We start from the raw sequence: 16,454 nt of genomic DNA, 5'->3' as shown, positions 1-16,454 counted from the left end.
AATGATTGAATCCTTACTAAGTGAGGGTAAGTTTTGAAGGCCTTTTTGATTGGAATTTGAAAGTTTTGGGGCCTTGGGCAGGTATAGATCTACCCTGGCCCCCTCAGTCATGCAGGATAGATATCAGGCCCTCTTGGTTACAGAGTGTGCATTTGAAGTCTAATTGACAGAAATAGATGGTGGTTAGGCATGCAAGACTTTGGCAGACTTAAAGAGAGAAGCAAAGTCACAAACCACTTAGGCAAAAGGGAGTATCCTAGTCTACCTTGTGCATTGGAGGAAGGACTTCATCACCGTTTAGAAGATTCACATCTTCAGGCACACTGTGGCAGGCCTGGCAGTAATCTGAGCATCATCTATCAGTCATGATTGGCAGGCTCCAGTTCTCATCAGCTACATTGGTGTGTGTATCAAGGATGAGACCTCTTCATTTTGGTGACTTTAATGAAGCAAAGATGACCTAAGTCTCAGGCTCTGTCACCTCAAAGCAGAGCAAGATGAAGTCCCTTTGGTCACACATGTATTTTCATATTGGATGTAGTTAGAGGGGAAAGATCTCCATTATGGGGATAATTCTGAGACCCACATGCTTATAGGAGGTGATCTGAGGATACTTTGATCTTGGTCATCTTGAGAAAAATGGAAATTCTGAGATAACTTTAGTTAAAAAATCAGTTATTCTTATGAATTTCCTTAAACAAAGAGGGATGGCCTTGGGTGTTATTTATAATAACAGAAAGGCCTGACAGCTACTTTAATCAAAGGGATCTTCTGATAACCAGTCACCAAAAAGGCACAATGTGAGATGCCTTGAGAATAGGAACAGCTTGGGAAGCCCACATTATATTCAGAGGGGAAACTTCTGAGGTCATTTTGAACTGTCTTGCTTAGAGAGAAAGTGCCTGACTATGTTTGACCAAATAGCAAGATACAATCACCCCATTGTGCAGAAAGGGAAAATGCTAGTTCTACTTGAATGGTTTGGTTCAGCATCATTTTATTCTTACTGTGCTCCCAACTTCCATGATCCATATATTACATCAACTGTTGGGAAGAGTACAAGAAGCAATTACAACACTCTTTCAACATGATGAGTGGTTGTGTAAACTTTGATGCTTCCTCAGGGTTGTATTGATCTGTGTTTATCCATCAATGTAAGTAATGTGGAATGTCCTTCTGTATATGCTTTTCTTTTTTTTGGTTAATGAATAAATCTGCTTTGACCTATGGAAGGGCAGAATATAGCCAGGCTGGAAGAGATAGAAAAAGAAATTAGTTGGAGTCCAGGAGAGGACATGTAGCTACTGAAGTAGAACTACGCCAGAACTTTTCCAGTAGGCCACAGCCATATGGTGATACATAGATTAATATAAATAAGTTAATTTAAGATGTAAGAGTTAGTTAATACGAAGCCTGAGCTAATAGGCTACGTGGAATTGTAATTAATATATTTTCTGTGTAATTATTTGTGCTTGGGCAGTTGGGAAACATAAGCACAGTCTTCATTTACATAAAAGATGAGAACATTTTGCATTTCTGACAGCTACATTCTAGGCAGATGACATAATTATTAGTTTTAGCTTTTTATATTTTTCCCTCTACCTAGAATCTTGTGAGGTCCCATGGTTACAAAAGTGTTTTCTTAGCAATCTTAGCCCCTGGGATTGGCACTAAGGTAATATGAGTCCAAGGGTCAAGTGAAATGTGTCCATGAAAGGAAGGGGATGCTCTAGGGCCTCCCAGGGTCAGTGGCTAGACCTGTAGCTCAATTAAATACAGAGTGAATGATTTGCAACCCCTTTGGTTGCAATTCTGAGCTCTTATTCATCAGTGTGGAATAGCCCAGACACCTCTTGGCAAAAAATGGGATCTTTGTCCGGCTCACTACACTTTATAATTTTTGTGGTTGAAGTTTGTAATCGTAGTTCCCCCTTTCACTACACTGTACTGAATATGGACAAATCTGACTCTCACTGTTACAGTGTGAGTGGTGTAATGAATATTTAATATGGGGCCTCTTTATTCAAAGGTAAAGTTTGAGGGTCTTTGCCACAAAATGAATACTTGAGACCACCTTAGGAAAATGGGGAAGGTCTGCAGTAGGCTTTGTCCTAGGAGGAAGGTCTACCATTTTCATCAGTGCAGTAAAAGGAATAAGATAACTTGAGGAGAGTGGAAGCACTGGCCCTTTGTGAGACCTGTTTAGGGCAAGGGTAGGAGTTGGAAAACCCTTGCACAGAGAGGAGAAATGTCATGTACCATCCTGTTGAAGGTGAATGCCCTTACTACCTTACTCAGTGAAGGAAGGTACCATTACTGCACTTCAGCTTCCAACTCTTCTTTAGAGCTTCCTCATCTTGTGTTGAGTCTTAGAGAGTTCAGGCAGCAACGAGAGCCTTCTTCAATATACCTGGATGGCTGTCAACAGCTAGGTCTCCTCTTTTTTTTTCAGGTTGTTTTCATGGTCCATGTCTAGGCAGCAGTGATGGGGTCAGTTGATTTATAGTGATTGGATTGAAAAACATAGCTTAGGATTCAGTTTCTAATTTTAAAGTTATGACAGGGGCCTACAACCTAGAGTGGAGCAATGCAGTTCCCTAGCCACCAGCACCAAATATAAAAGGTTTAATTCATTTTTGTTTAGAGCAGCATATTTTGGAGGTACTTCAAAGACAGAATGGAATGTTTGAGGATTTTTGATAGAATCCTACAAGGTAGGATGCAGTATTATTCAAAATAACATCTCTAATGCCACCTTGTGAATAAAAGAAATGAATGAGTTTCCTGGAGTCAAAGACAGTGCTTCCTATTCTCCCTTGTACAGGTGGATAAGGTGTAAGTACACATTTTTTAATGGAGGGAAGGATGATGTCCCAGTCTGACCCAGGGTAGTTCTCATGAAAACTTCAATAAACAAAGTATACATGAGGTCTCTTGTAAACAGGGAAGTTCTGACAACCTCTTCTCAGAATGGGAAGTTTTGAGACTACCTTCAGCAAATGAGAAATCCCAAATGTCTTTATTCACAGCGAGGAGGGCTCCAGTCACATTTGGTAGAATACTACTATGCACTTCAATCATGATCAGAACAGGAAGGTCCCAAGGCATCTTGGATAATGGGAAAAGGTTCTGGCTCTGCACTAACATCAGCTATTTTTCCCAATGCAAATGCATACCTTGTGTGAAATCTTTGAGAGTCTAAGGCAAATCTCCTAACAATCTTCCAACAGGCTAAGTGGTTATGCAAGCATTGATGTTTCCTCAAGGTTGTGTTCAGCTGTACATATCTGTGAATAAAAGAAACAGTGTGTTTTTGATAACCAAACTTGGAGACAGATGGCTTGAGAGGTTCTGTCCTGTAATCTTAAAGCAGAAAGTTGTGAGATCCCATTGTTCTCATATGTGTTTGTATGGTTGTCTTGGTCAGAGGGGCCAGCTCCAAAGCAATCTTAGTTAGTAGGGGAACTTGCGAGGTCACCAACTAAAGATGGGAAGCTTGATGGTTCTTTAGTCTTATAGTGGACTAAAGTGCTGAAGATCAGAGGATGGAGGTCTGAGACATCCCTTGTATACAGGGGCCAGTTTCGAGAGACCATTCAATAGGGTTTGATTTTTCAGATTTCCTTTTGTGGAAACCGAACTTCTGAAATCCTCTTCCTAGATGGAAGTAGATAATTTACTCACAAACCTTCAGGGAAGATCATGAATGTCTGATACTTGTTTTACTTGGTGGTATAATGCACTCTTGGTCTGACACCCCTGTAATGAGAAGATAAAGACAGAGTCACTTGGGAGGAATGGGAATATATAAGGACCGTATAACACCAAACAAATATTTTAGGGTAGGGCTCATTGGAAAATGGGGTTTAGGAAAATCTACATCTTAGGAGAGTTCTGACATCCTGTTCCATGTATTGAGAAGGAATAGGTGAAGAAGAAGGAGGAGGAGGAGGAGGAGGAGGAGGAGGAGGAGGAGGAGGAGGAGGAGGAGGAGAAGGAGAAGGAGAAGAAGAAGAAGAAGAAGAAGAAGAAGAAGAAGAAGAAGAAGAAGAAGAAAATTGAAAATTCTGAGCCCAATGTAAGAGAGGAAACCTCTGAGACCCCATTGAAAAATGAGGACAGAATCGCCTTTGGGCAGAGTGTGAAAGTGTCATACACATTTCTGTTGAAGGGGAATATCTTGGGCACCTCATATAGTGGAGAAAGTTCCCAGCACTGATCATGAGCTTCCAACTCTTATTCATAGTTTGTGTTCCTTCTGAGAGAGACAGGCAGTAACAATCTATGTCTTCTTCCAAAGATGTGGATGATTGTTCCTGGCTAGGTTACTTCCTGTAGTTTGTGTTCAGCAGTCCTGATCTCAGCAGAGATGTTGAAGTCATTCCATTTATATTGACTGACCTGAAGGCAGATGGCATGGGGTTCTATGCTCTGATTGCCAAACATGCCTATGGGACCTCAAACCAGAGTGGACTATTGTCCCTTGTTTATAGAGAGAGTCTCCCACAGACCTATTCCTGAACAGCTTGATAGAAGACCTATTAGGCCATTCATGGAAGGTTTCAGGCCCCATGTTCAGGGAGAGTGTTTTGGGAAGGTAGGAAAGAGCCCTAAGTTCCAGGAACCCTCAGGGAGAAGATGAAGTCCCCAGGTTACTTTGAAAACTAGAAGGATCAGCCAATATCTTATCAGGTCCAAATGTCCTCACACTATGGAATACCCATGTGTTTTGGGGCTCTGAAGCTTGGTTTCAAGCAATCAGAGTTTTTTTTCTTTTTTAAATGATTTTTATTGAGCTCTACATTTTTCTTTGCTCCCCTCTCTGCATCTCCCCTCCCCTTCAACTCTCTCCCAATGTCCCCATGCTCCCAGTTTCCTCAGGAGATCCACACGGGAAGCAGAGTGTTTCTCTTACAGGTTGGTTGGCAGCTCCTAGCTCTGTGTCCTCCACAAGCCTTTCATCAGTAGCACAGGCATATGAGACAAGATGAGATCACTCCATTTCTGGTAAGAATCTTAAAAGTAAAAGGGTTTAATCAGGGAAAAGTTTTTTACTGGTTTGTCCCAGGATATCAGTTCAGAGTACTCTGACATCCCTTTGGTCATTTGGGCATACCTGAACACCTAGGTCAGAAGGGAAAAGATAAACATCTTCTCAGTGAGAGAAATAGAGCTGAGGTTTCTGCAGATAAAAGTGGTTTTTCTGAGGAAGCCAAGGTCAGGGAGTGCTTATTTGGAGTTTACATGACAAAAAGATGAACATCTGAGTAAGTCTTCATGTCACTGGTCTGGTCTGTATCCCCTTAATCGGATGAGTTTCTATCAGTACCCATGAAGGTAAATGGTGTGTCTAAAATCCCCCTTTTCAAGGAAAGTAGAATATAACCACCATCTTTCACAGGGTATTTATTGTCAGAGGCTCTCATTGGATCAATATTGTGTCTACAGTTTACTGAAGTGCAAATCTGCGATCCATTTATTAAGAATAATGTCTGAGGTCCATTCCATAATATCAGGAATTATATGGGCCCTCACACGAAAGGAACATCTAAACCTCCTTTGAACAAACTGGAAAGATGTAGGACTCCCTTTATTCCAGGATGAAGATCAGATATCTCCTTGACCAAAGGGAAGAGTGAGTAGCCCTGTGAAGAAAGGAGTTTCTGAGACCCATGAGGCAGGGGAGATATGATCAGAATGTGAAAATCCCATATAACCATGATCAAAAATTCAGTTGACTTTGATACCTCATAAGCTCCTAGAATTGCCTCACCATCTAAGTCTTCTTATAGTTTAGGATGTCCATATCTTTAGCTGAATCTGCAAGAGACCAAGCATCACTATCAGGATTCATTAAGATACTTGGTGGAAGGCACAGTGTGGTTGATGCCTAAGAATTCTGTGCAGGCAAACAGACTGAGAAGTCTATACCATGGCTACTTTATTTGGCATGGGTTCCTGGATTTGTCTACTCTTCTTGACTTCTGTGAACTAACCACAGTGACCAATGCTCTTTGTTCAATGGTGAAATAATCCATGTGCCCTTCCTCAGAGGGAAATTTCTGAAGGCCATTTGGGCTAAAAGGGGTATTTTTAGACCTAAGTTTTCAGAGCAAAAAATAATAATAATAAGGTTTTAGAAAGGAGACAGATCCCAGACCTTGTTGATCAAATGGGAATGCCACTGTTTACCTTTTGTAGAGGAGAAGATCTAGGCACTCCCTAGTCCTTCTCCAACTCTTCAGTGAACTCCAGAAAATTCTTATCTCTGAGGACTCCTTTTGAGGCTTAACAGCAATCAGAGGGTTCTTCTTACAAGTTGAATTATAGTCCCTAGGTCTGTTCCCTACTTAAACTCTGGATAAGCTGCACAGGTGTAGACATGGAGGAGAGGCATATATCTGGTGTGCAGCTTGAAAACAGATGATCTTAGATCCAGGGTACTTTTTATTCTTCTGCCATGCAACTTCAATCTAGAGTTCCATGAGATTCCTTTGGTGGTCAGAAGCATATTTCCTAGCCTTTCAGTTCTGAGGGAGAAGCTCTAGTCTCAATTAGTTATTTGGTAGACCTGAGTTGGCCATAAACACAAAGAGAAGCTGTGATGTTTACCTAGTAATAGGGAGTCAATCTCAAGTACCTGTAAATCAAGTCTGAATATCTGAGACATTTTTCAGTCACAGGGACAGTTCTGTAGCTTACTTCATCAAACGGGCATGTCTCAGATTCCCCCAGTGAAGACAAAGGAAGCAGTGTGTTACAGAAACCCCCCTTTGGCAAAGTATGAAAGTCAGGGGCTACTGTGGATGAAGGAAATAACTTTAAAATCCCTCTTCATAAGACAGTGCACCAAGGTGTAAGCTTCCTCAACTAGTGAATTAATTTAATTTTGAAGGGAATATCTCAGACATGATGGAGTTGGTAGCTGGAGTCCTGAACTGTCCTGATTCTGGAATAAATCTGAATCCCCAGTGTAACTTAGCAGAAATTCTATGGCTCATTAATTCTAAAGGGTTTGTATTTGTGGCCTTCTTGGGGCATTGTGGAAGTCTGAGGCCTCTTTACTTCTCAAGTTATGTCTCAGGCTTCCTTCAGCATTGAGGATGTGCATGGCACCCTTGTTCTGAAGTTGTAAGTATGAGCTCCATTTGGGCAATTAGTGAATGTCTGGGGTCTCCTGGTTCTCAATGGAATAGTGTGCCAATCTTCCCTTGAACACCAGGTAATGACTGAAGCTTTTGTTGTTGATGGGTTATTGGTTTACTGGTAAAAGTTATGAGTTACTTTTGTTCTAGACAGAAAAGATTGAGGCCACCTTGGCCATTGGGAAAGATCTGAGACCCCCCGTACTGAAGGAGAGGTCAGAAGCTCCCTTCATCCATACATCCATTTGGAATAGCTCTGGTTCTGTATTGATAGGGCTATAGCCTGCTTGGGAATTAGTGGAGTGCATTCTGCATCCTGGTTCAGAAGAGATGTGCCTGGGCACCCGGTAAGCCCTTGAAAATAATTTGAGCTACACTTCAGTCACTGGGAAAAAGGATGAGTCCTCCTGGGCCTGAAAGAATAAGTCTGGGGCCCCTTTGGCAGAAACACAATGGAGAACCCCTGTACAGAATGAGAATGAAGCATCCACAGACAAACAGGGAATTTTGCGTACAAAATTTTCGGTCTTCAGAGACAGAAAGTCTTATGCTATTTTGAGAAATACAGAAAGGTCAAAGACTCTTGTGGGAAGTGTGTGATATCAACAGTTAATTTGGGAATTAGAGAAGTCTGAACATTTCCTGATCAAATCTTCATGGGAATATAGGATATCCATGTCGTGCAGGGCAGGCAACAGTGTGATCAGTCTCCAACCTGCTAGGAGGCAATTCTCAGCTAGGTCTCTGTACCAATTCAGCTATCTACATCTGAACATGAAGGGTGTGATTTCTTTATTTCTGCTGATCAGGTTAAGGCTCATATACTGGGTTTAGGGCACTGCTGGGTGATCTAACATTCTAGAACTTTAGGCACCAGGGTAGATTTATTTTTGGACAGAGGCTTTGAAGTCAGATGATTAGAATAAGAAACACCCAGAACCTCATAGACAAAGGGAGTTGATCTGTCACCCACTAAGCCATATGAAGTAAGTCTAGGGCCACATTAATCAGAAGAAGCACATGCTATTCTCCGTGGGTAATAGATTGTATATCATGTTCTATGTAGAAACTGTGACCTATTAATAATCAGATGGAAAATGCCTGCCTTCTTTATAGTCAGATGGAACAATCTGATGCCTGAATGTGCATCTGGGATATCCAGGAATGGAAATCAAATGTTTAACAGGTGTTTGATGAGAAGGGAAAGTTATAAACTCCTGTTGTTCATGTGGGGCACAGAGTAGGAAAATATGGGGCTGGCCTGTGAATAAGAAGATATAAAGATGGCATGATAAGAGAGAGTAGGACCCAGGATCCCCTCTTGAGAAGAGCATCTTTAGAACTTCGGTTTGACAAGCTTGTAAGGTTTGAAGCCTCCATGGGCAGAAGGATTATGTTGGAGGCTCCCTGGAGCAGAAGTTGAAGTTCTAACCCACTCTACATTAAAGGGCACATTTCTGAATTCCCTTTGGTCACAAGGAGCAAATGTGAGGCTCAGTGATTTAGATGGGCTATTCTTGAGGCTCTTTCTTTCAGATTGAAAGATTCTAAAGCTGCCTTGGACAGGGTGGCCATAGGAAAGTCTGAGGCCCCTTTGGTCACATTGAGAAGGTCTGATGTCTTCTTGAGTGGAGAGGTAAGAACTCAGGCTCCTTTCTTGCAGCGGGATCCTTCGGAGACTGCATGAGACTGAATGTGAATATCTGTGCCTTCCTAGGACAGAAGGGTTACATATGGGGGTCCCATGTTCATATTGGAAGGCTGTGTCTCTGCCTTGGTAAGAGAGGGAAGATCTTAGGTCTGCTAGTTGAGGTCGGGTATGTCTGAAATTTCCTTGGACAACAGGGAATGATGTGCCACTCCCTTTTGGAATTGGTGGATATATGAGTCCCCATTGTACAGGAATCCAAGTCCCACTCCCCTCTCTGGCACCAGTGGAAGGTTTGTGTCCCTCTTGAATGGAAAGAGTGTGTTTAAAGTCCTCCTTTGTAGAAACAGGATGTCTGACATCATTACTTTGGGACAAAGAGGAAGACTTGACACTCCCCCTGGGACTGTCTCCATCTGGAGATGACCTGAAGCTTTCTCGGACTTCAATGAAAGTTTTGATGACTTCTTGAGTATAAGGTAAATGCCTGAGTCTTGTTCTGGTAGAAGTAGAAGTAAGGCTGGAAGTCCCACGAGGAGAGGTAGAATGTCTGAGGGTCTCTTCATGAGAGGGATTAGTTCCTATGTCCTCTTCTGTAGAAGTGAAAGCTTCTATGCTCTGTTGGGGAGTAGTGTCTGGTTTCTTGTCCCTTTTGGCAGATGAAGCATGACTAAATCCTCTTTGTGACAGATGCTTACAGTCCTCATGTTCTCTATGGGAAGCATGAACATCTGCTTTGTTAGAGGGGGCCTGTTCCAATTTAGTTTTAAAGACCTGGAATATTTATGGCTGGCTTGGGGAGATGCAGAACTTCTTCCACCCTTCTCATGAGATCGTAAGGATCTGAAGCCTCCCTTAGAGATGGAAGGTTCTATGCACTCTTGATGAGTAGATTTTGGTTTCTAGTCCCTTTTGGAAGATGAATGCTTAGACTCTATTTTGGACAAAGAGCATAATTTGCAGCCCCCGTGTTCTGAATGGGAAACAGGAACATCTGCTTTGTTAGAGGGGACCTGTTTCAATTTGATTTTGGTAGATCTGGAACATCTAGGGCTGCCTTGAGGAGATGGAGAACATCTGAGGCCCTCCTCATGAGATTGTGAGGATCTACAACCTCCCTTTGCTGAAGTAGTAGTGAGGCTCTATTTGGGCTCAGTTTTAAGCCTTGAACCAACTTTGTTAGAAACCAAATCTCTACCCACCCTTGTGGGAGAATGGTGAAATTTCAAGCCTTCATCTTCTGATGGGACAGATTTGAGGAATGATTCTTTAGGAGCATGTTTCAATTTTGTTTTCTTTGATTTCGAATGTCTGGAGCCACCTCGTGGAGAGAGAGAACATCTGAGATCTTCTTTAGGAGGGGAACTAGATCTAAAGGTCAATTCTGATGATGCTGGGGGTCAGACACTCCTTGGAGGAGTAGAGGTAGAACTTGAGTCCTTTCTGACATATATGGAAGATGTGAGTCTACTTTTGGCAGAAGGGAGTGATCTTAAGGCATCAAGTTCTGAAAGTGAATATCTGATATCTCCTTCAGGAAATGGAGCATGAATCCCTATTTTTTTTGGTAGAATTGGAACGTCTATGACTTTTATTGGGATAAGAGGAATATCTCAGGCAGTCACCATGAGAATGAATAGGAATAAAGTCGTCATGTGCACAAGTGGACAGTCCCAAAAACTCCATTGAAAAGAAAGTTCCTACACCTTTTTTGGTATATGGTATACATTCTAGAACACTTTGGGATGGTTTGGGGTTTCCAAGAGTATCGTGGAGAGGTGTTGATGGCTCCAGATTCCCTTGGTCATATACTGAAGGGCCCAGAGTACATTGGTCAGAATTCAAATATCTCAGAGCCTCTAAAAAAGATGGTAAAGATTCCAGAGCACCTAATACAGATTGTGAAGTCTTACGAATCTCTTTGGCTGTTGGCAAAAGTTCTGAGGTCTGTGGTATAAGAGAAGGTTGCAGATTCTGCACTGAAGGGGGCAGGTATTCTAAAGAATCTTGGGAAGTTATTGAAGTTTCTGTAACGCCATTGTTAGACGATTGTATTTCTAGAATGCTTTGGGTAAATGGTGGAGTTTCAGGTGTCCGGTCATCAGAGTCAGAAAGTCCAAGCATTCCTGGATCAGATGATGAATGTCCTGAAGACACAAAGTGCAAAGAAGGGCCTGAAGCTTCTTGGGATGACAAAGAAGTATCTGGAGACCCTTGAGCAGATGGTGAATATTCAAGTGATTCCTGTGCTGATATGTACAGACACAGAGCCTCTTGTGAATACAGTGAATTTCCTGTATAGCATTGCTGAGATGGTGAATGTCCTTGTACACAAGAAGATATTTTCTGGCAACCTTGTTCTGAGGGGGAGAGTGACCCAGTCCCAGATGCAGGTGGAGTGCTTCTCAGAGACCATTGATCAGGAAAAGTTGGTCCCAGGGATTCCTCCAGAGATACTGATGGTCCTAAAATTTCTTTTTCAGATACAGAGGGTCCCATAGTACTTTGGGCAGAGAATGGAATTTCCAGAGACCCTGGGGAAGCTGAAAACATCTCTGAAGTTCCCGGGGAAACGTCTGATATATTACAAGCCTCTTTGGCAAATGACAAAGGTTCTGATGTCTCTGGCATAAGGGGAGCCTGTTGTAGAATCTGCACTGAAGGAGGCAGATGTCCTAGAGAATCTTGAGCAGGTGGTGAAGTTTCTAAAATCCCATGGGTAGAAGATGGTATTTCTAGAGTGTGATGGGTAGATGGTGGTGTTTCTAGTGGCCCCTGTGAATATTCAGATAGTTCAAAATCTCCTAGACCAGATAATGATAATGATAATGATAATGATAATGATAATGATAATGATAATGATAATGAATGTCCTGAATGCCCTTGGTCCAAACAAGTGCCTGAAGCCTCTTCAGGTGACAAGGAGGTATCTGGAGACCCATGAGCAGATGGTGAATGTCTGTCTGCTGATATGGACAGTCCCAGAGCCTCTTGTGAATGCAATGAATTTCCTGTATAGCATTGCTGAGATGGTGAATGTCCTTGTACACATGAAGATATTTTCTGGCAACCTTGTTCTGAGAGGGAGAGTGTCCCAGTCCCAGATGCAGGTGGAGTGCTTCTCAGAGACCCTTGGTCAGGAAAAGTTGGTCCCAGGGATTCCTCCAGAGATACTGATTGTCCTAAAATTTCCTTTTCAGATACAGAGGGTCCAACAGTACTCTGGGCAGAGAATGAAATTTCCAGAGATCCTGGTATAGATGGAAAAGTTTCTGAAGTTCCTGGGGAAGAGTCTGATATATATTACAAGCCTTTTTGGTAGATGACAAAGGTTCTGATATCTCTGGCATAAGGGGAGCCTGTTGTAGAATCTGCACTGAAGGAGGCAGATGTCCTAGAGAATCTTGGGCAGGTGGTGAAGTTTCTAAAATCCCATGGGTAGAAGATGGTATTTCTAGAGTGCTATGGGTAGACATAGATGTTTCTAATGGCCACTGTGAATATTCAGATAGTCCAAGATCTCCTAGATTAGATAACGATAATGATAATGACTGTCTTGAATGCCCTTGGTCCAAACAAGTGCCTGAAGCCTCTTCAGATGACATAGAAGTATCTGGAGACCCATGAGTAGATGGTGGATATCCAAGAGCTTCTTGTACTGATATGGACAGTCCTAGAGCCCCTTGTGTAGATAATGCATTTCCTGAACAGATTTGCTGCAGTGGTGAATCTCCTAAAGGCACCTTTTCACCTGAAGATATTTCCTGTAAACCTTTGTCTGTTAGTGAAGTTCTATCAGGCCCCATTTGAGATGAGGCAGTTTTCACATACTATTGGTCAGATATAGAAAATTCCAGAGGTTTGTGGGAAACTGTTGGTGATCTCCGTATCACTTGGTCAGTTTTAGAAGGGCCTGCTGCACCTTTGGCAAATGTTGAAAATGTCAGTGTCTCTAAAATAGATGTCAAAGTTTCTATAGACCTTGAGAGAGATTTCAAAATACTATAAAACTCTTCAGAAGATGGCAAAGGTTTTGTTGTCTCTGAAGAAAACTGGGAAGAACCCAGAGGCCGCTCCAAAGAAGTCTGAAATTCTAGAACACTTTGAGCTGATGGTACAGTTACTATAGACCCTTGTACAGATGATGGTGTTTTCCTAGCATCTTGTGTAGATATTGATGTTCCTAACATATCTTTTAAAGATTGAGAAAGTCCACAATCTTGTGGAATAGATGATGAATGTACTAAAGCCTCTTGGAGTAAAGAAGGGTCTAGATTCTCTTGGGAAGATGTGAACATTTCTGGAGACTCTTGATTAGATTTTGAATGTCCTACAAACTCTTGTGCTGATATCAAAGTTCCAAGAGCCCTTTGCATGGATAATGAATCTCCTAAACACCCTTGCTGAGGTGGTGAAGATCCTAGAAACCATTGGGCAAATATAGACAATTTGGGGCAAAACTGGGCTGATAATAAAGATTGGGAGGTCCCTAGAGCAGATGGACTAGGTCTCAGTGAACCTTTGGAAGATGGAGAAAATTGAACAGATTTTTGGAGAGATGATGATGATTCCTGAATCTGTTGGTCAGAATCAGAAGGGAACACAGCACTTTGCGAAGATGGCGAATATCCTAGAGTTCCTGGGAGAGGTGGCAACGTTTCTAGAGTCAGAGATGAAGATTCTGAACATTTAAAAACCATTTGGGGAGATGTCAAAGTTTCTGATGACTCTGGAGTATATTAGGAATGTTCCAGATACCCTGGGGAATGACGTTGAAGTTGCTGAGCACCATGCACATCTAATAGACCTTCTATATCTTTCTGGAGAGAAGATGATGTTTCTAGAGTAACTTTGAAAGATGACAAATTTTGCAATATTCCCTGGGCATAGAGAGAAGGTATATCTCCTGGGACAGATGAGAATTATGCTACAGACCCTTGATTATAAGATGGGTCCTGCACTTTGTGGGAAGATGTGGATGATTCTGGAGACCCTTGGTCGAATGAGCAAGGTCCTAGAGACTCTTGTCCTGATATAGACAATTTCACAGTTCCTTGAACAGATAATAAACTTCCTTCATAACCCTTCTGATGTGGTGTTTGTCCTAGAGTCACTTTTGTGGGTACAGACAGTTTCTGCCGCCCTTGGTCTTGTAGGGAATGTTCCAGAGTATCTGATGTAGATGGGGAAGGTACCCAAGACTCTTGGGAAGATGGAGAATGTTTCAGAGAAGGTTTGGTAGTTGGTGAAGATGCTAGATGCTTCTTTGAAGATATGGACAGTTCTGAGTTATTTTTGGAGGAAAGAGAAAAGCTCCCAGCATCTTGGAGTGTACAATTGAAGTCTTTGTGTCCTTGAGACAGATAGCAATTTTTCTACAGACCCTGGAGTAGACAGAACAGGTTTAAAACCCCCTTGGGCAGATGGCAAGACTTTTAATTCCTCCGTTGAAAACTGGGAATTTGCCTCAGTTTCCAGGGAAAGAGATCTGAGTCCCAGATCATCTTGGTCATATGGCAAAGGTTCTGTTCTCCCCTGACTATCTAATGAAGGTTTCCTAACCTCTTGCGCATATGTAGATGTCCCTTGAACAACCTGGGCAGAAACAGGAGGAGTCGGAGTCCACGAAACAGATGGAGACATTCCTAAATTCACTTTGGCAGGTGGAGAAGATCCTAGGGTCTCTGGAGTAGATGATGAAGATCCCAAATCTCCTCTTGAGGAATTGGATAACACTAGATTGCTATGTGAACAGGTAGAAACTTCTAGAGTATTTTCTCCATGTGAAGAAAGGCAAGATCCCCCAGGTTCTTGTAAAGACAATGAAGGTCTGGAACTCACTTGAACAGATAAAGAAATTTTCAATGGCTCTAGGAAAGATGATAGAGTCCCTTGCCCAGATAAAGAAATGACTGTTTGCCCTTTTGAAGAAGGCATAGATCCTAAAGAGTCTGAAGCAGATGGATTTGTTTGTTGAACACTTTGGGCAGACTGCCAGGATCCAAGTTGTCCCAGGGAAGAAACAGAGGGTCCTAGAGTGCCATGAATAGGTGTAGAGAGACCAAAAGTCCCTTCAACAGACAGGGAAGGTTTCAAAAGGCATTGGGAAGAATAGAAAGGACTCAAGTTTTCCTGGGCAGATATGGAAAGTTCCAGAGGCCCATCATCAGATACCACATGTCCTCTGGTAGATGTCGAAGTTTTGCATGCACCTGGTATAGATGATGAATATCTTGGGGACTCCTGGGGAGTTAGTAAAGGTTCTACAGATGCTGTGCTGTGATAGAAATTCTTGGAAACCCTGGGTCAGATTTCAAATTTTCTACTGTCTTTTCGGCATGCTGGCTGAGATACTGGGTAGATGATGAATATGCTGCTGTGCTCTGTGCAGACGTGGACTGTGAGCATGTATGTTGTGTATATGAGGAAGTGCCTGAGAGCCCTTGGGAAGGTGAAGGATGTCCTAGACTCCTTTGTGCAAATGTGGACAGTCCCATAGACTCTTGTGGAGATAGGCAGGAAGCCACAGTTCCTTGAGCACATTGAGAAGTTGCTTAACTCCCCTGGCCAAAGGAGTAAAGTCCCAGAGTTTCCTGAGGACAGGGTTCATATACTGAACTTCTTACATGAGATGGAGAAGTTTCCAACATCTCTCTTATATGTGGCAATTGCCCATAATAACTTTGTGTATTTTGAACTTTTCCTTGGATGTTTTCAGAAGATAACAAGGACCCTGGGGTTCCTTTTGAAGATGCTGATGGACTCAGTGAACACTGAGCAGATACATTAAGTTCTAGAGGCAGATGGTCAGAGATTAGAGATGCTGGATCACCTGGGACATGTGATGAAATTCCTCTAGGCACTTTGTTAAATGGTGAAGGCTCTCTAGGACCTGGAACAGATGGAGATTTTTCCACAGGCCCTCTGACAGATGACAAATGGCTAAGATTCATTTGGGCAGGTTGAGATGATTCTAGATTACCAGAGAAACAATGCAAAGGATCAAGTTCTCCTTGAGGAGATGAAAAAGGACACAGAGTTCCTTGTGCACACATGGAAAGTTCCAGTATCTTTTTCAAACTGAGAATTTCTCTCATTCCCTTGGGGAGATGCCAAAGGTTCTAGGGTCCCTTGTGCCAATGACAACACTTCTAGAGTTCTTTGTGAAGGTGGTCTAGGTCCCACTAACTTTTGGTCAGTTAGAGAAGTTGCTGAAGTCACATGTAGTAATGAAGAAAGTTCCAGAGGTTGTGGAGCAGATGAAGTCACTGTAGTCCTTGAAAATGCTGTAAAAGTTTCCACAGGCTCTACTTCAGGTAAAATATATCCATGAATGCTCTCAGAGGATTCATAAGTTCCCATAACATGTTGGGAAGATTCAGAATGTTCTTGAGACTCTTGGCCAGATATTGAAGGATACAACGATGCTTCAGTCAATTTAAAGGGTTTATGAGGCCCTTGGGAAGAAAGCAAAGTTGCTAGATCCACTGGGCCAGATTGGAAAGGTTCCTGAATACTTCTGTCAGATGACAAATGCCCTCCACACTCCTGGGGTGAGAAGAATTTTCTTGTAGTCTGTGAGGTTGTTGAAGAATGTTCTTTACACTGTTCTACAGTTGAAAAATATTCTAATTCCCCTTGTGCAGATTGAGATGGTTCCA

Source organism: Microtus oregoni, unplaced genomic scaffold (genome assembly GCF_018167655.1).
Source record: "Microtus oregoni isolate MIOR12 unplaced genomic scaffold, Mior012 000138F_ref0000102, whole genome shotgun sequence".
Lineage (NCBI taxonomy): Eukaryota > Metazoa > Chordata > Mammalia > Rodentia > Cricetidae > Microtus > Microtus oregoni.
This window is presented reverse-complemented; position numbering follows the sequence as displayed.